The sequence below is a fragment of the Prionailurus viverrinus genome, chromosome F1 (assembly GCF_022837055.1).
Source record: "Prionailurus viverrinus isolate Anna chromosome F1, UM_Priviv_1.0, whole genome shotgun sequence".
NCBI lineage: Eukaryota > Metazoa > Chordata > Mammalia > Carnivora > Felidae > Prionailurus > Prionailurus viverrinus.
In genome coordinates, this window is record NC_062577.1 from 5,110,689 (window position 1) to 5,136,580 (window position 25,892).

At 43.4% G+C, this 25,892-nt stretch overlaps 1 protein-coding gene and 1 long non-coding RNA gene across 5 annotated transcripts in view; one reads left to right on the top strand and one right to left on the bottom strand.

Annotated features, from left to right (window-relative positions):
- The window catches only part of PLD5 (phospholipase D family member 5), a 411,506-nt gene that overhangs the window by 300,944 nt on the left and 84,670 nt on the right, over positions 1 to 25,892 (top strand). The window lies entirely within an intron of this gene.
- Positions 4,481 to 6,083, bottom strand: LOC125155836 (uncharacterized). Its single transcript, XR_007148373.1, has 3 exons — positions 6,023 to 6,083; positions 4,979 to 5,052; positions 4,481 to 4,702 (listed from the first exon to the last, which is right to left on the bottom strand). It is a non-coding gene; the product is annotated as an uncharacterized LOC125155836 (long non-coding RNA).

Below are 25,892 nucleotides of genomic sequence, written 5' to 3' on the forward strand. Positions count from 1 at the left end.
CTTCCCTCTCCAGGGAATAGACAGTATAGAGCCAAAGTACAATCTATCTAAGGTTGTTTTGTTTAGTTTTATATTTAAAGGATAGTCAGTAATCCAGTCTTCAGGGTCAAACCACTGTTGTTGTTGTTGTTTTTAATTTTTTAATTTTTTATTTCTTTTTTGAGAGAGAGACACACACAGAGTGTGAGCAGGGGAGGGGCAGAGAGAGAGGGAAACACAGAATCCAAAGCAGGCTCTAGGCTCTGAGCTCTCAGCACAGAGACTGACGCAGAGCTCAAACTCACAAACCATGAGATTATAATGTAAGCCAATGTTGGACACTTAACCAACTGAACCACCCAGGCACCCCAAACCACTGTTGTTTCTAATAATACAGTCTCCCCCCAGCAAGAAGGGAACACTGGAAGAAAATTTTCTGATTAGTTTTAGGATGCAGACACCATCCAAGATTGACAAAACATGGTTTATTTTATATTTGCTCAGGAAATTTGAAGCGCTATCTACTGATATAAAAATGATTCTGAGCAAAATAATAGTATCCATGAACAATCATGACAATAATAACTAGCTTATATTGCATGCCAGGCGCTGTTCTAAACCATTTAAATGAATTATTTACTTTAAACCTCACAGTGATCCTATGATGGAAACACTATTATTGTCTCCATTTTAAAGATAAGTAGACCTGAGCCCTGAATTGAATTTCAGTACTAAATCTTTTAAGCCAATTCCTTTCAGTATTAATTCTGTTAATGAGAAATATAAATTTTGATTTAACATATCTGTGTGATAGCCCTTCAAACACAGATATAAAAAATATGGGTTATAGCAACTTTGGCTTACCTCAGAAACCAGAAGTAAGTCAAAAGCAATATTAAAGCCTCATGAATTCAGAGGAGTTAGATAAAAATAGTCTAATTTATAGAAATATCTGAATTCATCTTTTATTAATCAGTAAGCATCTTTTGCCCAGAAATTTTCGCTTGGTCTCCTATAATAAATAGGTAAAATCAGTTCTATCACAATACTGATTACATGTAAATTCTGCTTCTAGGTGGTTTTTAACTTGAGAATCGTTTTGCCTTTTTTTTTAAATGCACTTCCCCACCACCAAATTGTATTTCCTTTGTCATTAAGCAATGTTACTTGAAAAGGTTTAAAGTTCCGTGAATTCCTTTTGACTGGGGTTTGAATTATTAAGGTTTAATGACATTTTTCTCCAAATGTTTGAGCAAGTTATCTTCGTTTCCTTTTACTTCTTTCATTAGGCAAATGGACATGAATAGTCAAGTGTTGGTTTCCCTGCTTGAGGCTTACTCCTTGGTCTCTGATTTTTGCTGTGTGTTTTGTAGGGAAGTAGGCTGACCTTTTAATGTTCATTCCTTGCTGTGTACTCATTTGGAAATGGATCCTCACTGTGAAATGGCAAGGCTTCCCCACAAAACATGGTGAATGCAGATGAAGGATGGGTGGCACGTTATTTCCTATTAGTCAAATGAAGACTTGAAACCATCTTGGGATCTCTGCTTGCTTACACGTTGTGAAGTGATAGTTTCCCTTCATGTATGGAGAAGACCAGACTTGCCCATGAGTCAGAGGACAACATGGGACAATACCAGGACCCAGCTCTGTTTCACAGCTAGTCAAGCACCTTTGCTAAGGAGCAATCAACTCTTTGCCATTCACTTAAATGTCCTTCTCAGTAGGAACTGGAGAACTGCAGCCTCTCTATTATGCTGTTGTGTGAGCTGGGCCTCCAGATCTGTCCCTCTGACCCTGTCCTGTCGCATAGCTGGTTTGTTCTCAGCTCATAAGCCAGGTAATGAAAGGGAGAATAAACAGAATGGACTCCTGAGATTTCTCTCCTTCAAAGAGACCAGCTCAGATATACCAGCAGAGTTTACTTTTAAAAACCTAAATGGATATCATGGTGCATCTTAAGTATGGAGTAAGTGAAATAACAGGTTAAAAAATAAACTTATTTTTTGATCCATCATAAATTCACAGAAAGGAGGACTATGAAAAGGTGCTCAGCACTCTGTTAAATAACAAAAATTCAACTGAGTAAATTCAGGGATCAAATTGGCTTTATTCAACCGTTTACGAATTAGTAAACAGGAGCTCTGTGGGCTGTAGAAAGGGAAAAGTTTTTAAAGGAAGAAAGGGAGGGGGGGAAGGTAATTATTAGCAAAGAATGAATTATTTCAAGCAAAGTCACCTCGCTAAGGGTAACAGGAGAGATCTCTCTGGTGGATTATTTCACTAGTGCGGACCAGGTAATTCCATATTGGCTGCTTAAATGTTACATTCCAGAGTGGTTGAAACTGCAGTTAAATTAGATATTAAATCTTGGTTTGGATTTAACAAACCATTTTGTTAAGTTGATAACAAACATTACCACTTATGTTTATGGATTTAACATAAGTGACTCCATTTTGGGCTTCCTTTTTAACAATTCCAAACATCTCCATGAAGAGAGGGCACATGAAGTGTCATATTCACCAGCTGTCCATGGAAACAGTCCTTGGAGAGCACCCTTGAGTAGGCTGGAGAAAAGGCTGGAATGAAATGTATACATTGATGTCAAATGTTTAAGCCATCAGTGTTTTCAGGGCACATGGACTGCTTTTGCAGAAATCTGCATTGTTATGCTGGTTGTAAATTTAATAACAGGTTAAACTCCACTGAGGCCAGGGAATTGGGAGGAAGTGAATGGAAGAAATCTTTGTTATTTTTTACAAAAGGCTAGTATGTATGTGCTAGGCACTGTGCTAATAGCTTCAGACCTGATTCTTCAGTTCTCATAGCAACTTAAGGGTGGCTATTATGGCCATCTTCCAAATGAAGATAATATTGGAAAATAAAAACAGAACAGATGCTATTCTGTGACTCTTCTCTCCTGTAAAATAGTAAAACACTTTCTAACCTGTGTAGGACTCAGGCATTTGGAGATGGCTCTCCTATTCTTTAGATTTATGGTCAAGTCGGTAGAGTCCATCTGGGACTGAGGTGGAAATCGATGCAAAGTTGTCATTTTCTGCTAAACCAAACTCTTAAAAACTAAAATAAATCTCATTCCTCCTTTAACATTCTTTCTCATTTTCCTCTCAGAAGAGACTATACTCTTGGATGAGGTTGGAGACGAGATGTAGCTGGGGAGGGGACAGGGTTTAAAACTCTTCTTCAGGAACAGTTAGCATCCCATCAGCTTCCCTGCATCTATGTCACCTGCTAAGAGGGTTCTCTTTCAACACCCACCTCCTTTCCCCTGCCTCTCTGCGCTTCCACAAAAGTGCTGTTTCCTACCTTGTCCACCCCTCCCCATAGCACTCAGTATTTGGGATCCCATTATTACACTTAATCATCTACCTTAAGTTAGGTTTCCTTTCAACTGTGCTTGGCTGCGTGGGATTTTTCTTGGTCTGCCTCAGTGTGGCATAAAACACTGCTCAGCAGGACCCGTACGTGAGAGCAGATTTTCCTTTGAACAAAGTTGTGTGTGAGGCTAACAATTACATGAAGAATTAGAATGCATTTTCCAAGCGTCAGATTCAACCTCTTTCATCAGCTTTATATTTTGTGAAGTTTTCTAGTGCAATCAGATTATTGTTACTAATTATTACCTTCAACGTATGGCAAGTAGGAGAAATAATACTAAGGATCAAAGCTTCATTGTATTGAGGGCTTTCTCTGTACTAAGCCTTCTTTAAGGATTGAAAAAGTATGAATTTACTTAATTCTCACGATCACCCTTTATTGTAAATAATACCATCGTGGCTTTATTTTAGAAAGGCAGAAAGTGAGGCACAATTAAGTGACTTACCCAAGGTCACCTTCCAGGAGGTAGTAAGGCTAGAATTCCTATCCAGGCAGTCTTTCTCCAAACTCCTCACTCTTCTTTCACTGCTAATAATTTTAAACTTTTTTTTAAGTTTATTTATTTATTTTTGAGAGAGAGAGAACACAAGCTGGGGAGGAGCAGGGAGAGGGGGAGACACAGAACCCAAAGCAGGCTCCAGGCTCTGAGCTGTCAGCACAGAGCCGGACGTGGGGCTTGAATCATGAACCGTGAGATTGTGACTTGAGCCAAAGTCAGACGCTTAACCCACTGTGCCATTAAAGCACCCCTCACTGCTAAGAATTTTAAAAAAGAAACTGCATGGAGCACCTGGGTGGCTCAGTTGGTTGAGCGTCCTACTCCAGCTCAGGTCATGATCTCAGTTGGTGAGTTGAAGCGCCACATCAGGGTCAATGCTGTCAGCGTGGAGCCTGCTTCGGATCCTCTATTTCCCTCTCTCTCTGCTCCTCCCCCGCTCGTGTTCTCTCTGTCTCTCTCAAAAATAAATAAACCTTTTTTTTTAATTTTAAGAAATAAAAAATAAATTATATTTATGAAAACTCATTCTCTTCCATGATCTTGCTGTTTCCTAAGCTATAGATTTCATCGCACTAGCTCTTTTAAGAAAAGGTAACAATACTGTTCATCAAGAAACCCTTTACTCATTCACTTCTTTCTGATGGCACACCCACGATGATATGATGGCCACAGGTTGGCACCTGCTGTTGCTTGGTACTGAGTTCTGCAGACTCTCTTAGCCTCTGGGTCGAACTTCAAAGACTAGGGAGTCAATATGTGTGCTTCTGTATTCCTCTCCCCCATGGTTCAGGGTGTTCCCCCGGAATCCACGGCCACCAGGGAATCCTGTGGGAGGAAAGGGATAGCGCCACAGGCTTTTCCACAAAGGGGTCTGGGTTTGTGAGTCTTGGGAGTGCTTAAAAACACCATGGAGGAAACAAAAAATACAACACTAACAAAACAAACAAAAGATTAACGGGTGTGTGGAGTAGAAAGAAAAGGGCACAGCAATCTTTAAACCAAAGGGCTCTGGAAGGTGTGATGCTGAAGTACAAGAAGCAGGAAGGAAAACATGAAAATCACATTTTTAGAAATAGTTACATTTATAATTTTTGAACATACCCTCTTGAATGAATAGTAGACGGGAGTTCAAAGCAGATTTCCATAGGTTCATTGGTCACGAGAATCTGGCAACTCTGAAAAGGGGAGATTTTTAAATAATGTTTTATTTTTTATTGTTCTTAACGTTTATTTTTATTTATTTTGAGAGAGATAGAAAGTGAGCTGGGGAGGGGCAGAGAGAGAGGGAGACAGAATCCCAAGCAGGCTCCGCACTGTCAGAGCAGAGCCGGACGTGGGGCTCAAACTCATGAACCGTGAGTTCAGGACCTGAGGTGAAGTCAAGAGTTGGTTGCTTAACCAACTGAGCCACCCAGCTTCCCCTAAATAATATTTTAAAATGCATTTTGAGCAAACAGGAATAGGCCTGTTTAAACTCTGTTAACATGTATTCTAACCTTAATCCACCGTTGTTCTGAAAAGACCTAAAAAGGAGTACATTGAAACAGGCCGGTTCTCATGGGGCACACGAGCCCGGTGACCTTGCTGGTGACGAGACCATCAGTGACCCGCACCTGGGTGGTGGCACAGCAGTTCAGCGCACCCACACACATCCCGTGGCTCCGGTGGGAGACGGGACCCGCCAGCCCAGGCTCTGCCTGGAATCTAGAATCACTAAGGCTGTTTATCTTGGAACTGGAAATTAGCTCAGAGAATAATCGGTCTAGTGTTTCCCAAGGTGTGTCTTAGGAAATGCCGTTCACTGAGAAGGGGACTCTACTCCCAGAGAGTGAGAAGCTATGGGTTTCATTTAAATAGGTTTCTTTTACTGTGGGACTGCTCAGAGCCATTAATATGCTAATGTGCTCTGAGAATCTCTAAGAGGGTAGGAGAGGATGAACCCTCATTAAACCCTTTTGGCCATGAACTGCTTTCCACAGTTAATTTTGTGGATCACATATTCCTTGAAGCCTCTGTGTTTCCACAAATGCTGCTCTAAACCAGTATAATAAGTTTAAAGAATAAATTGCATGAGATGCAATTTACAGATGAGAACACTGAGGTGAAGGGCTGGAGGGTTGGGGTGGGTAGATGTTAGTCACTTACCCGCGACCCCTTCATCCCTTGTGTCAGGATTTAGGACTTAAGGACTCTCAGGCCTTTTCACTACACATGCTACCTTATGAAAAATATGTGATTCCAAATCTGGTAATTGTAGGGTTCTGTATCCTTAGCAACAGAACAACTGAACAATGAGAAGACCAGGGATTACAGTGGTGGAAGCAATCAACATGGCTATTGCACATTTACTCTATTCAGGAAACTGCCCTAATCACGGCAGAGTTTGGAAAAAAATGACAGAAACCTGCAAAAACTTTAGAATCCAGTTTGAAAAACAAAATATTTGAGCATTCTTCAAGGGAGCATGACTACCCAGGATATTTGCCAAGTGGGCCAAACAGCCTAATTTGTGGGACCCGGTATGAGATGAAAATGTGGGACCTCTTGCTAAAAAAATTATCAAGAGGGGCGCCTGGGTGGCTCAGTTGGTTGAGCGGCCGACTTCGGCTCAGGTTACGATCTCGCGGTCCGTGAGTTCGAGCCCCTCATCGGGCTCTGTGCTGACAGCTCAGAGCCCGGAGCCTGTTTCAGATTCTGTGTCTCCCTCTCTCTCTGACCCTCCCCCATTCATGCTCTGTCTCTCTCTGTCTCAAAAATAAATAAATGTTAAAAAAAAAAAGTTAAAAAAAAATTATCAAGAACTTCAAGATGGTGACAGTAGAGCTGTTACCCCAAGCTCAGGGTCAAGGTCAGGGTCCTCTGTGTTCCACAGCCCGAGGCCATGAACCCTGGTGCTGAATGAGTAGGATTGTCAATGAGTACTTTGGGGACTTGGGAAGAGGAAAATCCCCGCAGACTAAACAGTAAAGGCCACAGTGAGATGTTGGATGTTGAGCTGACCCTTAAGGGATTTGTGAGCTGAGGAAAGAAAGGGATTCTGGGCAAATACACAGCACTGGGAACGAGTGTGGTGTTAGAAGATCTGTGAGCAATTCTTGCCAGCCAGAATGTTCTAGTTGCAGAGCCCTTGTACCCAAGGCTAGGAAAGACACAGATAAACTCAGGAAGGCCTGAGATTGCCCTGCACAGGGTGTGTGTGAATTGAGTCCTGCAGGCTACAGGGGCCACTGAGGATCGTGATTGAGGCCAGGACCTGGCAGGACTGGAACAGACCTTGACAAAGGGCATGGGTTGGGGGGTGACAAGAGTGGGGAGACAGGGAGCCTATGGCCAAAATTAAAGAGAGAAGTGACAGGATTGGGTAATGATGGTGGGAAGGCAGATTGTGTCAACTTGATGCCCAGTTGTTTCTTCAAACAGTCTAGATGTTGCTGTGAAGGTTGTTTTGAGGTGTGAGTAACATTTAAATCAGTAGACTTGAGTAAAGTGGATTATTCTTCATACTAAGAGTGGGCCTCACCCAACCAGTTGCAGCTCTCAAGAGCAAAGACTGAAGTTTCCAGAAGAAATTTGGTCCCAAGACTGCAACACAGACACCCTGCCTGAGTCCCTACCCTGCTAGCTTGCCTTGTGGATTTCAGACTTGTGAGCTCCTACAATCGCAAGCCAAGCCAATTCCTTAAAATTCTCTCTATGTATCTCTATCTCTCTATCTCTATCTCTATCTCTGGCTCTGGCTCTGTCTCTATCTCTATCAATCTCTATCTCTATCTCTATATCTATCTCTATCTCTATCTATCTCTGTCTATCTCTGTCTCTCTATTTACCTATCTATGTACATATAGATATAAGATCTCCTGTTGGTTATATATATATCCCCTGTCAGTTCTGTTTCTCTGGAGCGCTCTGACTGGTACACACAGGGACTATGGGAGCTTCACTCTGACTGGTACACACAGGGACTATGGGAGCTACAAGGAAATGGAATGGACAGACCTGGCAAAACGCTGCATCATAATGACTGATGGGCCATAAGGAATGAGCCAGAAGGAACAGTGGGCTTATTTCCAGCCCCTGGAAGTGGGCCCACTAGAGAAGGACCAAACTGTCAACAGAAATGGGGAATGTCAGGAGAAAGGGGCAGTTTTCATGTCCACTGGACATTTGGACAAACAGAAAAGGGATTGGCTGGTATCTGTTGCTTTTTGTCTAATATCTTGAGCACCTGAATAATGATGGTTCTTTACTGCCCCCAAACTACTGGTTTCATCTGTAGCTGCTAGTTCCTGACAGTGACCATTTGGTGAGATATTGAGCAGAGTCACACTCCCTCTGCTCACCAGGCCGGGTCACTCTTGGCAAGCCTCCATCAGGTTGAGGTTGTGCCTGACATTAGCAATGAGAAAGAGAACTAAGGTTTAACACACCTTTGGTTCTGGCACCTGTCCCCTTTTCTTTCAGTTAAAAGGACAGAGGGAAGAGGCAGAGTTTGAACACCCAGGGGGTGAACCAGTGGGCAAGAGGAGGCCTCTGTCCCATGGCACATCATGCCAACCCCAGTCAGTGCTGGCTCTGCGCCTACCTTTTCCCCAGAATTTATGAGTTTCTACAGACATGCTTAGCTCCTAGTGGAACACTGGTAATGCCGGTAACCAGATGTCAGAAGCGAAATAAAAACGAACCAAAGCAAAAGGAAACTCAACCAGAAAAGCAACAGAGAATAATTAATATTCCTTGGGCAACACACAGTGAAGGCAAACAAAGGATTAATTCCCGAGGTGTTGATTTAGAAGATTATCTGGGCTGCTCAGAAAGGTCAGGTTTGGGTGCAGATGCATTCGAAAGTAAATGGGGCGGGGTGGGGGGTAGGCAGGTTCCTTACAGAGGAAACAGATTAGCAGGCCACACCTTCGTTAACAAAGTCACGATTATTTTCTACAATATTTACAGGAACGATTTGGCAGATGGTATTGTTCAAAAGAGGCGTAAGTAGGAAATCTCTTTCCTAGTCTCCCTTGGGAGGCATTCTTACAAAGCCAGTTTGTTGTCTCTTATAAAAATAGTCTCAATTTGTGCAATTAGGTGAAGAAATAAGAGCATCACTTTACCCTGTCCTGTCTGCCTTTGCTAAAATGGGGCTTAGTAAGTCCTTCCAAGTGGAAATTCTTTATTTCCAAAAATTTCCCTCACATGTCCCTCCAGCTCCTACTCCCTGAATAAATATGTTCTGAATGGCATGATAATCTGAGGTCTCTATCATGGCTCCTTATGTGATGTGTCTCAGGTCTTTATCCTGGCCACTTTTTATCTATATATAATCCCATTTGGCTAAAGTCCCTCTTAGAATATGATGGCCAGGGTGCCTGGGTGGCTCAGTTGGTTAAGCATCTGACTCTTGATTTCAGCTGGGGTCGTGATCTCACAGTTGTGAGATGAAGCCCCACATCAGGCTCTGCACTGACAGCACAGAGCCTGCTTGGGATTCTCTCCCTCCCTCTCTGCCCTTCCTCCACTCACCCTCTCAAAATAAATAAACATTTATAAAAAAATAAATAAAATAGGATGGCCAGAATTCAGTATAGTACCTCAAAAGTAGCCTCCCCGGGGGCGCCTGGGTGGCTCAGTCGGTTAGGCGGCCGACTTCAGCTCAGGTCATGATCTCGAGGTCTGTGAGATCGAGCCCCGCGTCGGCTCTGTGCTGACAGCTCAGAGCCTGGAGCCTGTTTCAGATTCTGTGTCTCCCTCTCTCTGACCCTCCCCTGTTCATGCTCTGTCTCTCCCTGTCTCAAAAACAAATAAAACGTTAAAAAAAAAAATTAAAAAAAAAAAGTAGCCTCCCCGTGTGGACTTTGGCTTATCGCTGTAGGAACACTTTTCTTCTGCAAGGAGGCTAAATCTAGATTCACTCTTTGTAGGCCTTGTTATTTTTTGTTGGTTGTTATAAGTTCCTTGCTCAGCACTATAGCGTAGGGGTTGGAGTCAGGTAGGATTGACATCAAATTTTCTTTCCACCTTTTACAATTATATGATGCTGGTCAGTTTTTTTTTTTATTGTTTTTTGTTTTTTCCCTTGAGCGTTGATTTCTGTATCTCTACAATTAGAGTAATACTACCAAACTCATACAGTTGCTAAGAATGGAATGAGATATTCTAACACACCCAGCACTGAACCTGCAGCAGGTTACTGCTCAATACATGGCAGCCTTGGAGCTGATGACAAAGAAACCTTTTTCCTTCCTTGATAAGTTACCTAGGTCAAGGTCAAGAGAAAGCCAGAGGCGCTAGTGTTTATTTATGATCTTTGGCAAAGATTTCATAAATCTCCAAAGCATGTGGCCTCCTTAACAGCACAGAGACGTGGGCAATGACACCCCAGGGGCATGGATGAGGGGCTTTTTATTCTATATCCTGTGCTGCCCAACGTTATCACCAGCAGTAAAATGCATAGAAGGCAACTGGCCAGATTTACACTTAACAAATCTGGGAGACAGAACTAACACCTTGGTTTTCAGACACAGACTTAAAGAGATTTTAGCTAGTTAATCAGATCAGTGCTCATAATGAGAGGAAATTGAACAGGGGTGTGAAGATAAATGAAGGCCACCCAAGTGAAAATAAGCAGAAGCTGTTTATTGAGAGTGTGCTACAGCTGGGGAGTCAGCCACTACCACAGGGCTTCGGCAGGGACTTAAAGGCAGGCAGAGGGGAGGCTTTGTGGCAGGAAGAGGAAAGGCTTCAGGTGCATGCCGCTGGAGGGAGTGATAGCAGGGCGGAGTAGAAGGGGGTTTGTCGTGCGATTGGTTGGTTAGGGAGACATATGTGGCTTCCTCCGGTTTGATCCTAATTTGAGAGCAGGAAACATGAGGACGATTGGAGAATTTTTAATCAAGTCCTGGTCATTTTGGAGCCAATTGCTACAGGAGTTATTGTTTGGTTTTCTGGGCTGGTTACTGCAGGTTGTGAGTCAGAGATCTGTTTTTTATATATATGGTTTGACCAATGTCCGTTTGTATGTTCAGTCTCTGAGGGCTAAACGAAGCCCTCCTGTTAATTCCCCCTTTTCACCATCTGCCTCCCCACAGATGGTTTTTAGAATCCCAGATAGGTGTCGGGGAGCCTGTTCCAAGGACTGGAAGAGGGTCCCCTGACTGTGGGTTAATGCATGAAATCCCGGCACCTCTTCAGTGCCTGGCACATACTAGATGCTTAAAATTGTTTTATCCAATGAATGCATGGATTACCAAATGAGAGCGTGTTCAGTAACCACGTGAGGCTTAAAGCCACTTCACAGAATTAGGAATCAAAGATGGAATTCCAGAAGAAAGGGCTTACGTCTGTGTGAGCAAGAAGCTTCTAACACTGGAGCCTTCCAGCGATGGACAGGCCAACCCCGTGAGAGAGTGAGCTCCCTGTTGTGGGCAGGGGCTACACGGTCACCTCCCTGGGATTCGGTGGAGGGAATGTTGGGGACTGAAGATGGTGCGGCGTTACGGGACCATGTGTGGAAGGGCAAGGAAGAGATGGCAAGAGCTGACGTGGCTCTGGTTTCTTCATCACAGCTGACACGGGAGCTCAGTGAGTGTGAGCTAATATCATCATCGTTATCCTCAGCACTTCATACATGGTACCTCTGCATCCCCATCTGACTTCCGGTCCACAGTGCAGATGTGTGCCCCCCAGAGCCTGGCCTCACACTCACTCTGAATGTTGGGCCTGATGACAGAGCAGTGTCCTCCCCCAAAAGCTGGTGACGCCAATTGGGGAACATTTCTGACGTTGCCCTCATGATGGTGAAATACACTACTCTGAAAATAAGTTATTGTATGCATAAAAATACCACTTTAAACCATGGAGTTTTGTTTTGTTTTTAATATTGAGGTAAATATCTTCACTAGAAAAGCTTGTGGAATACGTACATAGAAATTTTGTTTCCTTTAACAAAAGTTTATTAAAAACGTTTCACTGGATTCCTTTGAGGGCTTAGTCAGACCTAGGAAATGCATTGATTTTAACAACTCTATTTAAAAAGACTCATTTAGGTGAATTTTATTTTCCCGCTTTTTTTTTTTTTTACTTCATGGCTTTCATATTTTAATTAGCTGTCACTTCAGTCCTTTATTGTTGAATTCACCAAAATATAACTGTCATAGTCTTAAAAACCTTTTCTGAAGCTTAATTCCCCCTAGAAACTGTGCGTGGAAAATTAGCTCCATTGTCTTGCAGCCTTTATACCGTGGCCTTCTTACTCCCCACCCACCAACTGCTAAACTATGTTGTTAGAGTCAGAGTAAAATGTACCATATTTGACCTTAAAAACAGCCTAAAAATACTCTTCTACTTATTTTTTTTTTAACATTTATTTATTGTTGAGAGACAGAAAGAGACACAGCATGAGCAGGGGAGGGGCAGAGAGAGAGGGAGACCCAGAATCTGAAGTAGGCTCCAGGCTCTGAGGTGTCAGTGCAGAGCCTGGATTTGGGGCTTGAACCCACGAACTGTGAGATCATGACCTGAGCCGAAGCCGGACGCTTAACTGACTGAGACATCCAGGCGCCCCAATACTCTTCCACTTCTGAATTATTTGCCTGTGCTGCTGGATATGCTTATTCTCGAAATGGTGGTTCTGAATGTCATTCTCAGAGGCCTGTGGGAGAAACCATGCTTCATAGTAACACAAGATTAAGGTAAACCAAACACAAAGACACAAATGTTCATCGGTTCCTAGTTTTCAGTAAGAGCTTCAGACTTCTTAAAAATTTCCCACAAACATTGATTTCTTTGCTCCTCACAGCTGCCCTGTGAGATACACAGGACTGCTTTAGAAATTTCATTTGCAGGGGCGCCTGGGTGGCGCAGTCGGTTAAGCGTCCGACTTCAGCCAGGTCACGATCTCGCGGTCCGTGAGTTCGAGCCCCGCGTCAGGCTCTGGGCTGATGGCTCAGAGCCTGGAGCCTGTTTCTGATTCTGTGTCTCCCTCTCTCTCTGGCCCTCCCCCGTTCATGCTCTGTCTCTCTCTGTCCCAAAAATAAATAAACATTGAAAAAATAAATAAATAAAAAAGAAATTTCATTTGCAGATCAGGAAACTACCTCCAAGAGGCTAACTGAAAAACGTGTCCCGGAATTATTCCATCAGTTAGCATCAGAGTTACGGCAACCCAAACCTTCCGGTTTACGTAACACTCCTTTGCCTGTGCTACACTCTTTTTCTTACTCAATAATTGTCTGAGTCAGTGATCCAAACACATAGCAACATCCCACATTTACAGTAATATCCCAAAGATCTAGAAACTCAATATCTGAGAGCCTGCTCTAACTGGAATAAACCAAGAACCAAAGAATATACGAAAAGACCGCACCCAGCCTTTTCCTTATTAGAACACCCTGTAGGACTTGTAACAGATCTGTTTTTTCTTAGGTTCACCACAGGTTTAATGAATACCCAAATTGTGGCCAATAAGAAGTCACAAATCAGAGGGGCGCTTGGGTGGCTTGGTCGGTTAAGCGTCCGACTTCGGCTCAGGTCATGATCTCAGGTCGAGAGACATGTCGGGCTCCGTGCTGCCAGTTCAGAGCACAGAGCCTGCTTCTGATTCTGTGTGTGTATGTGTGTGTCTCTCTCTGTGTTCCCCTGCTCATGGTCTGTCTCTGTCTCTCTCAAAAATAAATAAGCATTAGCTTTGGGATGCAGCGAAGGCAGTCCTGAGAGGAAAAATAAATAAGCATTAAAAAAAATTTTTTTAATAATAAAAAAAAAGAAGTCACAAATCAGAGAAGAACACTGACAGCTCAGACAAGTGACAGCTGTCCACAGGGCAGGAAGAAACACTGACCATTAAAAGCGACACATAGATTTAAAATTCCAGTACTCACGGAAGGGAAAACTCTGTCTACTCACTGCTTCCTATTCAAAACTCAAGAAGCATGCTTAAACTTCTTAGCAGGGGCACCTGGGTGGCTCAGTTGGTTAAACATCTGTCTTTGGCTCATGTCATGATCTCACAGTTTGTGAGTTTGAGACCCACATCCAGCTCTCTGCTGTCAGCACACAGCCTGCTTCAGATCCTCTGTCCCCCCTCTCTCTCTGCCTCTCTCCTGCTCGTGTTCACTCTCTCTCTCTCTCTCTCTCTTAAAAATAAATAAATATTAAAACAATTACAAAAACTTTTTAGAGAGCAGTCCATCAGAGTAGCTGAAGTCTTCGTCCCTGGAGCTGTCAGCCCCAGGCCATTTGGATCTCTAAAGCAGACCTGTCCAATAGAGATATACTGCAAGCCACTAATGAGAACCACATATGTAATTTAAAATTTTCTACAAGCCACAGAAAAATGTAAAAGAAGAAAGTCAAATTGATGTTAATCGATGTCATATAATCTCAAATATCCTAAATATGGTTATTTCAACAAGTCATTAATATAAAGCATTTAATAAGGAGATATTTTACCTTTTTCGGCATGACAGTGCATCTCAGGTCACCGAAGCCAAATGTCAAATGCTTCATAACCACATGTGACTACTGGCAATCTTGATGGCACAGGTCTCAAGCATCCCTTTCTCTTTAATTAGGAAGCCGACTCTGTTTTTTCTAAGTTAATCACAAGCGAGAAGAGCTAAGGTATTTCCTCTGAAGAGCTGGTTTTGTATCAGGCAAACAAACCCACTTCAGTCGGAAGGCTGCTCCTGTGACACTGTAGCGTCCTCGAAAGTCAGATGGCGGAGGACGCCCCAGGCGCGTCAGGACTTTGAAGTTGCAAAAGCCTTTCACGCCATCAACACATGGCCCTGATGAGAACTGCTCATTCTGACTTTCACATTTATGGATTATGCTCTGCCTTCTTATAAAAGTGATTTTGATGTTGTTCTCAGAAGGCAAATGTTTATAATCTTTATCTGCCAAGAGCTTTCAGCAGACAACATCTACAAGTTGCTTTGCCTGCTGCACACTGGTGTCATTTGCCCGCTACATCGTTTCCGTTCATTCACTCAGCAGAGATTTCTGTAGGGTCTCCTTTGTGCTAGGCTGTCCCGAATGTTCTGGAGGTACGGAGATGCGGGAGCAGGGTCCCTTCCCTTAAGGAGCTCGCATACACGAAGAAGAAAAACAAGTGAGTGCATATTTATAATACAGCTTGATGTGTGTGTGATCATCTCAGATTGGGGGAGGGGCCAGGAACAGTGAGCTGACCCCGAAGGGTACGTGGAGGGGAGCCACATGAAGAAAGAGGAGAAAGGTTTTCCTTTGCGTGGAGGTGGGAGCAGGCAGGCCTGGTTCATAGAAGAGGCGGTCGCCCACCTGGCTGTTACAATGATGCCTTGAGTGGAGAGAGGAGAGGGGGGGTCTTGGGGCCTCGGGTGTCGTGCAGAGAAGTGTGGACTCGGTCTAAAGTTTTTTTAGAAAGCTTCAGGAAGTGGACAGGAAGCATGGAGACCGGAGGAAAGGGCACCCCTGTGGCGGATGCTGCGGATGTGGGGCAGGGAGGGCCCCGGGGAAAGTGCAGTCCTGAACCAAGTCCCTGGCAATAAGGAGAAGCCAGAGGGGCCCCAGGCTGGCTCGCCACCAGTCTCCACTGTGGACTCCTGTTGTCACAGTCCCCTGAAAGAAGGCTGAGGTTGGGTCAGGGACTCATGAGTCAGATCCGCGCATGTGTTCTGTAAACAAAGCAAGCCCCCTCACATTATGTGCACACAAGTGAGTATGGGTGCACACATACACAGAAAGGGACACGCAGCAAACTGTTCACAGCGATGGCTCTGGAGAGAGAGCAGAAACAGAGGAAGAAGGGCCTTTGCTTACTCTCTGGAGACATCCACACTGCTTCAAACTATTCCTTTGTAAGTGTTTAGTAAATATATATATTTAAATTGAGTGATATTTTAATACGCTTCTTTTAAAAAAATTTTTTTTAGTATTTATTTTGAGAGAGAGAGAGAGACAGAGCATGAGCAGGGGAGACGCAGAGAAGAGAGGAAGGCCCAGAATCCGAAGCAGACTCCAGGATCTGAGCTGTGAGTACAGAGACCTATGTGGGGCTTGAACTCACAAGCCGTGAGATCATGACCTGAGCCGAAGTCAGATGCTCAACTGACTGACCTACCCAGGCGCCCCTAAATTGAGTGATACTTTAAAACGTATTTAATTTTAATTCAATATAGTAATTGCATATGATACAATAAGCACTTACTGTGTGTGTGTATGTAGTGTGTATATGTATGTATATATGTGTGTGCACGTATGTAGAGAGAGGATATAGATTATAGTTCTATCATGGTGTGACGCATGGCACGTAGGACTATAATTACCCTGGCCCTGCGCCTAGGGTCCATCATTAAAGCCCCTTGTTGCTTCCAGTTATAAGATGAATAAGTTCTGGGGCTCTAATGTGGGGACTATAATTAGCAATAGTGTATTGTACACTTGAAAGTTGCTAAGAGAATGGAACTTAGCAACAACAAAAGGTAAGTGTGTGAGGTGATGGATGTGTTAATTAACCTTATTATTGTAATCGTTTCACAATATATGCAGATATCAAACCATCCCGTTGCACTCCTTAAGCTTACACAGTGTTACAGGTCAATTGTATTTCGGTAAATCTAGAACAAAGCTGTCCGATGTCCCAAGCTCCTGAATGGTAAGTGCCCCTGCAGTGCTGGTCTGGCCTGTCCCTGCACATGTGGTGAGACTGTCCACCTACCCAGCCTCTGTAAACCACTAACGATGGGTAAGGATGACAGTCGGGAGTATCTTTGATGGCTCTGACCATGTATAAACACAGACACAGTTGAGGCACCTGGGGGGCTCAGTCCATTAAGCATCTGACTCTCGGTTTTAGCTCAGCTCATGATCTCACAGTTTGTGAGATCAGGCCCCACGTCGGGCTCTGTGCCGATGGCGAGGAACTTGCTTGGGATTCTCTCTCTCTCTCCCTCTATCTCTACCCCTCCCCAGCTGTCTTTCTCTCTCAAAATAAATAAATAAACTTAAAAATAGTTTTTTTTAAAAAAGCACAGACACAATTTTTTTTCAGATTTGTTCACTAGTGAAATTTCAAAGATTGTGTTTGTCTCCTAGCTCTTATTTTTTTTTTTTTTTTTTAATGCACAGGGCAAATTAATGTGAATTCACTCACTTCCGTTTAGGTAACAATTTTGCCTGTGCCAACTGTAGCCTCAAAACAAACAGGTAACAACAACAAAGATAGCTCAGACAGCTTTAAGAGTCTTTAATATTATGAATAATGTATTTTATAATTATAATTCTATAATATTGCCTATAATTATAATTCTATATTATCCTCTGCCTCAATGCCCCTCTGGTTCTCACTTAACTCATCGCCTTCACATAACACAAATTCCCATTCACCCTCCTCTCTCTTGGCCCCTGGACTCATTCACTTGGGTCTCAACCCATTTTTGAGTCACGTGTGTTAACTCTGGCCTTTGAATTCTTATTTATCCATTTCTGAACTTAGACTCTGAGCAAAGCATAGGATTCATAACAAGATGATTAGGCTTTTTCCCCTTATTTCATATTCAGTGATCTTCTCAGGAGGCGCTTTTCTTGGGGAGGAAGAAGGCAGATTTCTTGTGAGTCTGGGTAGAGGTCCCCAGACAGAGGCCTCGTGAAACGCAGAGGCACACTGTGCATGGAAGGGGCCAGGAAGCTAGTTCTGGCTGCCTCTTCAGCTTTGAAATGCCTGCCAGACAATCTGAGAGATTGCATCTAAAACAGATGGAAAACACCATATTTAAGGCAGCCGTAATGTTTTTATTTTCAAGTTATTTTTAGTTGGCATTGTCAGTTTCTTGGCATTTACACCCAGAACCAAGAATAAAGAGACAGAAGTTGCTGAAGAGAAGACATGCCTCAGCCGCTGAAACATAAGCAGCACAGGAGAAGAGGCTAAGAAAGTGGTGAGAAGGGCTTTGGGACATTTTCCGAGAGAAAGCAGTTCATTTTGTGGATCTCTACTTTCTTTGCCTTCTTCTACCAGAAATCCCACAGAGAACTCCCAGAACTGGTGAAGGGAAAGACGGTGTAACTCCTGACATCGAACTCAGGCAGGTTCCTCACCAGTGACCAGCTGGGAGGCTCACTCCTGCCTGAGCTGAATGTAATGATGAATTTCTCTTTTTCTTAGAAAGTCTTCCTAAATTTGGCACCCTTCCCAAACCTGCCATCCATCATTCCACATTCTAGAACAAACATTCTAATAGGCCCTCGGAAAACTTCGGTAGACATTGAAAACCTCATGATTACTGGGTACCCATTCCAGCAGAGAACAGAAATGTGAGAACCCTGACCCTTGGGTTCAGGCATTGCCAGGGGGTCTGGGACACGAGGCAGGCCCCCTCTGTGGGTGCCATATCTAGATTGCCCATGGAGGACGGTGGGCTTGTGTCCTTAAGGCCAGAACTCACTGAAGATGTTCAAAAGATTTATTTTGTCTTTGTTTTTTTTCCTAAGTACTTCCACAGCTTATTTGTGTCTCACAAGATAAAATGCAGATGAAATGCTTTTACAGCAAATACCCTGACAATGAAGACTTTTGAAGGATAACCAGCCCTGTTGGTTGTCTGTACTTAGTGTATGAAACAGTTTCTTACACATTAATTTATCTCATCCTCCCACTGCTGGGGAAGGAGACAGGGGCCTGTGTTACTCTTCTGGGGTCCTAGGTGTGGGACTGAGGTCCAGAAACTCTAAGTGATCAGCCCATGGACACGGTTCTGGGAAGTGTGTACCTGGAAGCTGGTGTTCTGCTCTTCTGTGTTTCTTCCAAAAGGACCCTGGTGTTCCTCACCCAGGCGACACCTTGATGAATGGCCATGGAAAAATGATTTATTGTTCCAATTATCTAACATTGTCTACAGTGAATGAACAATGAAGTAAATGCTTCCTTTGGTGCCAATCACAGAAGCAGGAGATATGTAGTGGCCCCCCCGGCTGCAGGGTGCCATCCACAAGGTGGGCGTCTCTGTGGGGAGAGTGTCCTCCTTCATGGAATTTTTTCTCACTCGCCAGCAGTGAGGGACTCAGACAAAAGAGCTTCTCAAATTTTCAGACTCTTCCAGAGCAATGTGATATTCTATGAGACCTTCCCAAATGGAGAAGAGTGAACAATTATTTCTGCTTTTCTCTCCATTACCTTAATTGATTCATTCACTCACTCATTTTATCTAGACCATCCCAGACACTGGAGATGAAAATAGACCAAGGAAAAAAAATAGCCTTGCCTTCAGCGAGCTTACAGTCTGATGGGAGAGTCAGTCTACAGACCAAGTAAGCAAAGGAATAAAATCATTGTGGTGATGGATGCCAAGTACAACAACGAGGGAGTTGTGACAGATGATAATGGGAAGAAGGTATCGGGGGACAGAGAATTCCCAGAAAAATCAGTGACTGGCAGAAAGCCTGGAGAACTTTCTAGCTTGGCTTTTGGAAGACCGTGGACTAGAGCTGGCGAGACAGGTGGGAACTCGGGCACTCCCTCTTCTGGATTCTTTTACGTCCTAGAGATTCTGTGGTCTGTATCATCCCTGCTTTCAGTTTGAGGACTTCGGCATTTTCAATACTTCAGGCAACCCACTGAACTGCCTGCATTCCTAAGCCTAGTGTTTTGCTGCCCTCAGCCTCCCTCCCTTACCTGAAACACCTTTGCCATGCATCCCACCAACATAGTTATCTGCAGCGGGTGCTCAGTGGTCGGTCCTGGGACTCCATCCCACACTGGCGTCTTCCTGCTTCTGGCTTCTCCCTGTTGCCATTAATACTGAACTCCACCGCAGACTCACATCCCTAAGTTAATCATACCCCCTTCCTCAGACACCCCCAGCCACTCTCCTCAGCCTGACAGTCAAAGCTCTCCTCAAGTTTCACTCCGGCCCCTCTCCTAACGGCACCTCCCATGAGCCCACGCACCAGCCACACAACAGCCACACAACGTGACTATTCCCTGGGCAAGATTCATGTTTCTCTTCTCTGTGTCTCTGCACATGCTCTTTCCTCTGCATGGAATGCTTTCCCCTCTCATGCTGCCTGGGGGCATTTCTACCTAGCATGTGCTCAGAGATGTAATGAGATATACACAGAGGTATAGGAGCTATATAAAGAGGTGAGATATATGCAGAGGTGTATTTATAGTGGCTAAAAAGGAAAGAAAAGGTATTGACCTATGAATGTGACAATAGAACGTGGTAAAATAACTTAGCTCCATGCACTTAATGAAACAGCATGAAGGTGTTAAATATTATGTCCTCGGGGCGCCTGGGTGGCGCAGTCGGTTAAGCGTCCGACTTCAGCCAGGTCACGATCTCGCGGTCCATGAGTTTGAGCCCCGCGTCGGGCTCTGGGCTGATGGCTCAGAGCCTGGAGCCTGTTTCCGATTCTGTGTCTCCCTCTCTCTCTGCCCTTCCCCCGTTCATGCTCTGTCTCTCTCTGTCCCAAAAATAAATAAACGTTGAAAAAAAAAAAATTTAAATATTATGTCCTCAAGAAATATTTAAAAAAAAAACCCACCAACTTTCAAAATGCTATATGCAGAAGGACATATATAGTATGTACATATGTATATAATGTGTGTACATATATCTGGTATATTAAAGGTGTATATATCAGTTATGAGCATGTTCAGCAGCAAATGACAACAAAAACCTCTCACTGGCTTAAGTAGATCTGAGCTTGGTTGTTTTACACAACAAAATGTGTACGTGTAAACAGTTCCGGGCAGACATGGTACCTCAGTGAGACCATCAAGGACCTGATTCTGTCTTTCAGCCTTTATTCTCGTGTTTGTGGCATCATGGTCAAAGGCCGCTGAAACCGGTCATTCTCTCATCTGCACTCTGGAAAGCTATTCGCAGGGAAGACAGTGGTTCAAAGGCAGAGGACAGAGGAGTTTCTCTTACCAAGAGTTCAAGTCTTTATTTGGGGAGGGGGATCTTCCCAGGCCCTTCTCTTGCATCCCCTTGGTTCCATGTGGCCATGCCCAGCTGGGGAGAAGAGGTTGTGGCTGGTTGCTGTGTCAACCATCTGACAGGTTGGACAGTGGATATGTACGGGGGAGTCACTTAAACATTGGTTTTATTTTCTTTGGATACTGGAATAGATGTTACTTTGACTTCAGTGAAAAATTAAACATTTTAATAAGAAACTTTAGGGGCACCTGGGTGGCTCAGTCGGTTGAGTGTCCGACTTCGGCTCAGGTCACGATCTCGAGGTCCGTGAGTTCGGGCCCCACGTCGGGCTCTGGGCTGATGGCTCAGAGCCTGGAGCCTGCTTCCGGTTCTGTGTCTCCCTCTCTCTCTGCCCCTCCCCCGTTCATGCTCTGTCTCTCTCTCTCTCAAAAATAAATAAACGTTAAAAAAAAAAAATTAAAAAAAAAAAAGAAACTTTAGCCGTCATATTTCATCACAAGTGTCCTCTCCTCTTTAAAATGTTCATTTTAGGGGCACCTGGATGGCTCAGTCAGTTGAGCGACCGACTTTGGCTCAGGTCATGATCTCGCGGTCTGTGAGTTCGAGCCCCGTGTCGGGCTCTGTGCTGACCACTCGGAGCCTGGAGCCTGCTTCTTATTGCATGTCTCCTTCTCTCTCTGCCCCTCCCCCGCTCATGCTCTGTCTCTCTCTGTCTCAGAAACAAACATTAAAAAAATTAAAGTGTTCATTTTAATATGTGGATAATATGCTTGTTTGTTTACCTCAAATAGTCTGTAGAAAGCGATAGATTCCAGACTTGGAAAACCTCGCATTCAAATCCCTTGTGCATCCATAACTGTTTGGAAACCTCAGTTTCCTGATCTGAAAAGGGGTGATTTTTACTATTTTATGGGACTTTTGTGAAGATTACATGAAGTTAAATGAGAAAATAGAGAAAGGTCTGAGTAGCTTTTCAATTAACTGGTTCTCTTTCTCCTTCTGAAAATTCACAAACCATATCTTTCTCACGCTACCTCTGTTTTGCCTTCTAGGTTAGCAGTTTGCATAGTTTTTCATTTTTCAGCTTTCCCTTATGAAAAGAAATGACTATGCCTTTAAAAATACATATTCCTTACACAATATAGAATAAGTGCCTCGCACACACATGACCAACCAGTACATTAAAATTCTATCCATATTTTATTAAAAATACTTCAGTTTCCATCACAGCATAACTGCCAAGAAACTGACCCTATCGTTTCTTCTTCCACACTCTGGGTTGTGATGTGGGTAATGAATTGTAATTGTCGCCAAGCACCTGTTTATGGGTAATCACTCTCAGTTATGCTGACAGATGCCAGCTCCATAATCATCATCAAGAAGCCACAGGGGTCTAGGGTCTCTTGGAATACTGTCAACACCCCAAGCTGTGAGGCTTTTCCATTCTTTCCAAAGAAAAAAACAAGTAGAAGAATCTCAAGTTAAACTTAAAATGCCATCCTTAAAAATAAAAAAGCAGAGAGGCATATTCTTTTAATCTTGTTTCAATGATCTAGCCAGTGTAGCTTAGCAAAATGGAAAGACACCCATTAAAGTTGCCATTGGGGGCATCAAGAGACCATTAAGGGGATCACGAGAATGATTTTGACAAAGTTTGTCTTCTGTAATATCTCTGTGCTCCAGGCAAGCCTCTCACAGCTGTCTTATCTGAAAATAAATCAGAATCTTGTTTATGGCCATCTAGAAAATAGCTGTAGTTATTTTTTGCCCTCCTACCCCCAAATCAAAACTATGAAAAGAACATACAGTACTCACAGTTTGTTTTATTAATATTCCTGGTTGTAATTTTCCTAAATAATACATGTATCTATTTATTATTCGCTGTTAGAAGTTTACAATCTGATAGATTGATAACTGCTTTCACCCAGCTTCTTTCTCCCTGTCTATAGTTCCTCATTTCTCAGAAGCTCTTGGCCCGTGGTGGGTTTCCATTGCATTTGGCAAATGAAGTATCATTCATTATGGTAGCAAAGTGGGGCTGGGCCAGCCGGTTAGGACACAGCCTCGTGCATTGCAGGAGCACACTGATGGATGTGTGTGTTCCCGGGTGGATTCCAAATGACAGAACATAGGCAGCCAGCTGTCTCAGTAAGCCACCATTGCTCAGGTCTTCAATCATTGCTTTGTGCAGCATGATGCTGAGTAAGGCAGTCAAGCTACTTTCCTTAAGAAGCCTTCTGTAGCTGGAGAGAAAACATGGGAATTGGGGGGGGGGGGGGGTGGCTGGGCTTGGTAGGGAAGTTCTGCGGTCCACTGAGGCTCTGACTGTTGGATCACATCTTTCATCTCAAGAATCCGTTTTTCCAATCCCATGTGAAAAATAGCCAAGTACTTTCATGCCTCATGCCCTTCCCATGCACAGGTCTTCTTCTTTTCTGACACTTGCTTTTTTTCTAAAAATGCAGTGGGATTTGAGTTCCAGCAGGGGAGAAGGAACTTACTCAAGTTTTACTCAAACTTCAAGTTTTAAAATCCTTTGAATCGTAACTTCTCAGAGTCAGAAAATAGCAGAGCGGTGGTTTCCAAACTGTACTGTGGTTCCCCTGGAACACTGCAGCAAATTCACAGAGGTGCTGGAGGGTATTTTAAATTTCAAGGAAAACACAGAAAAATCTGTTGGTATGGTCACCACATAAGTTACTGTCTCAAATTAGTTCGTAACTCCAACATTCTTTGTGAATCTCGGTTTCTGTGATTGCTGTGATAAAAAGCACGTACTAGGCAAAAACCTCTGTTTTAACAGGAAATTTAACAGGGTCTAATCTGATTCCAAGTTTTGAGAAGTTACGTCAAACAGGTGCACACATCCCATTAATAAGTAATTTTGGTTATTTGGAAGGGAAAAAAAATAGTGTTTCTTGTAATTTCCATGTACATTAAAATTTTTTTCTTATGTTGTGGTTTTTGTTTTTGTTTTTTTTCTTTTTTGTTTTTTTTGTTTTTTTGGTTTTTTTTGTTTTTTTTTGTTTTTTTTGAGATACAGAGAGCAAGCAGGTGAGGGGCAGAGAGAGGGAGACACAGAATCTGAAGCAGGCTCCAGGCTCTGAGCTGTCAGCGCAGAGCCCAACACAGGGCTTCAACCTACAGGTGGTGAGATCATGACCTGAGCCAAAGTCAGACACTTAACCGACTGAGCCACCCAGGCTCCCCTTTGTGTACATTTTTTAGAAAACAGCTGGTAAGGGGGCACCTAGGTGGCACAGTCTGTTGAGCTTCTGACTCTTGACTTCGGCTCAGGTCATAATCTCAAGGTCTGTGGGTTCGAACCCCGTGTTGTGCTCTGTGCTAATAACAGTGTAGAGCCTGCTTGCGATTCTTTCTCTCTCCCTGTCTCTCTGGAAACAGGGACTATACCGTTTGCAGAGAATTCGAAAGCAAGAAGACTCACAAAAAGTCAGTTTGGTTCGCCTTGTGCCAGTGATTCTAAACCAATTCAGCCATCATTCCTTAACGGGTGGAGGGCTTCACCTCCTTGGGCACATGTGTGGAAGTGTGCGTTCTCGCTCTAAAAATAAACATAAAAAACTAAAAAGTTAGTAGGTTGTTAGGATATAAATAAAAATTAAGTCGCTTGGACCTATTTTCTTAATAAATCAAACTCTAGGTGTTGCTTTTGGCCTACGGGTCTGTGCAGCAGTTACTGAGGCCCTAGGGGTGCTTGATCAGAGCAAGTTTGGGAACCTCTGCCTTAGTTTTCATCTAATCCAATTCATCTAGACACCTATTTGATGACTTTAAAAATATTTAATGAGGAATGGTGTTTTAATAAAATATTTAAACTACAGTACAGCAAAACATACTATAGTTTATAACCAACGGCCCCCATCAAGGGAAATTACAAATTATGTTAAAAACTGAATGCTTGGGGCGCCTGGGTGGCGCAGTCGGTTAAGCGTCCGACTTCAGCCAGGTCACGATCTCACGGGTCCGTGAGTTCAAGCCCCGCGTCGGGCTCTGGGCTGATGGCTCAGAGCCTGGAGCTTGTTTCTGATTCTGTGTCTCCCTCTCTCTCTGCCCCTCCCCCGTTCATGCTCTGTCTCTCTCTGTCCCAAAAATAAATAAACGTTGAAAAAAAAAATTAAAAAAAAAAAAAAAACTGAATGCTTAAGTTAGGGATGGCATGAATGGACATTATATTAAAATTTAACTTAACTTTTGCTCTTTATCCTAACCGAATTAAGGTAAAATCAAATAAAACCTCCATCACCCTTTCCCTGCTGTGGTGGCTTTCTATTAGCCCTCAATCGTATTTGAGAATTTGGGAACAAAGACTGTCACAGTGTCGAATGACATGTAAGGAAGGGATGGAAGGAGAGGAAGGAACGAGTCCTGGCGATGATGATGTAGATGTGGATGTGGATAGGGGCACCTGGGTGGCTCAGTCGGTTAAGTGTCCGACTTTGGCTCAGGTCATGATCTCACAGTTCATGGGTTTGAGTCCCACATCAGGCTCTGTGCTGACAGCTCACAGCCTGGAGCCTGCTTGGATTGTCTCCTCCTCCTCTCTTTGCCCCTCCCATGCTGCTCATACTCTGTCTCTATCTCTCAATAATCATAAATAAGTGTTATTTTTTTAATATATGAAATTTATTGTCAAATTGGTTTCCATACAACACCCAGTGCTCATCCCAAAAGATGCCCTCTTCAATACCCATCACCCACCCTCCCCTCCCTCCCACCCCCCCATCAACCCTCAGTTTGTTCTCAGTTTTTAAAAGTCTCTTATGCTTTGGGTCTCTCCCACTCTAACCTCTTTTTTTTTTTTCCCTTCCCCTCCCCCATGGGTTTCTGTTAAGTTTCTCAGGATCCACATAAGAGTGAAAACATATGGTATCTGTCTTTCTCTGTATGGCTTATTTCACTTAGCATCACACTCTCCAGTTCCGTCCACGTTGCTACAAAGGGCCATATTTCATTCTTTCTCATTGCCACGTAGTACCCCATTGTGTGTATAAACCACAATTTCTTTATCCATTCATCAGTTGATGAACATTTAGGCTCTTTCCATAATTTGGCTATTGTTGAGAGTGCTGCTATAAACA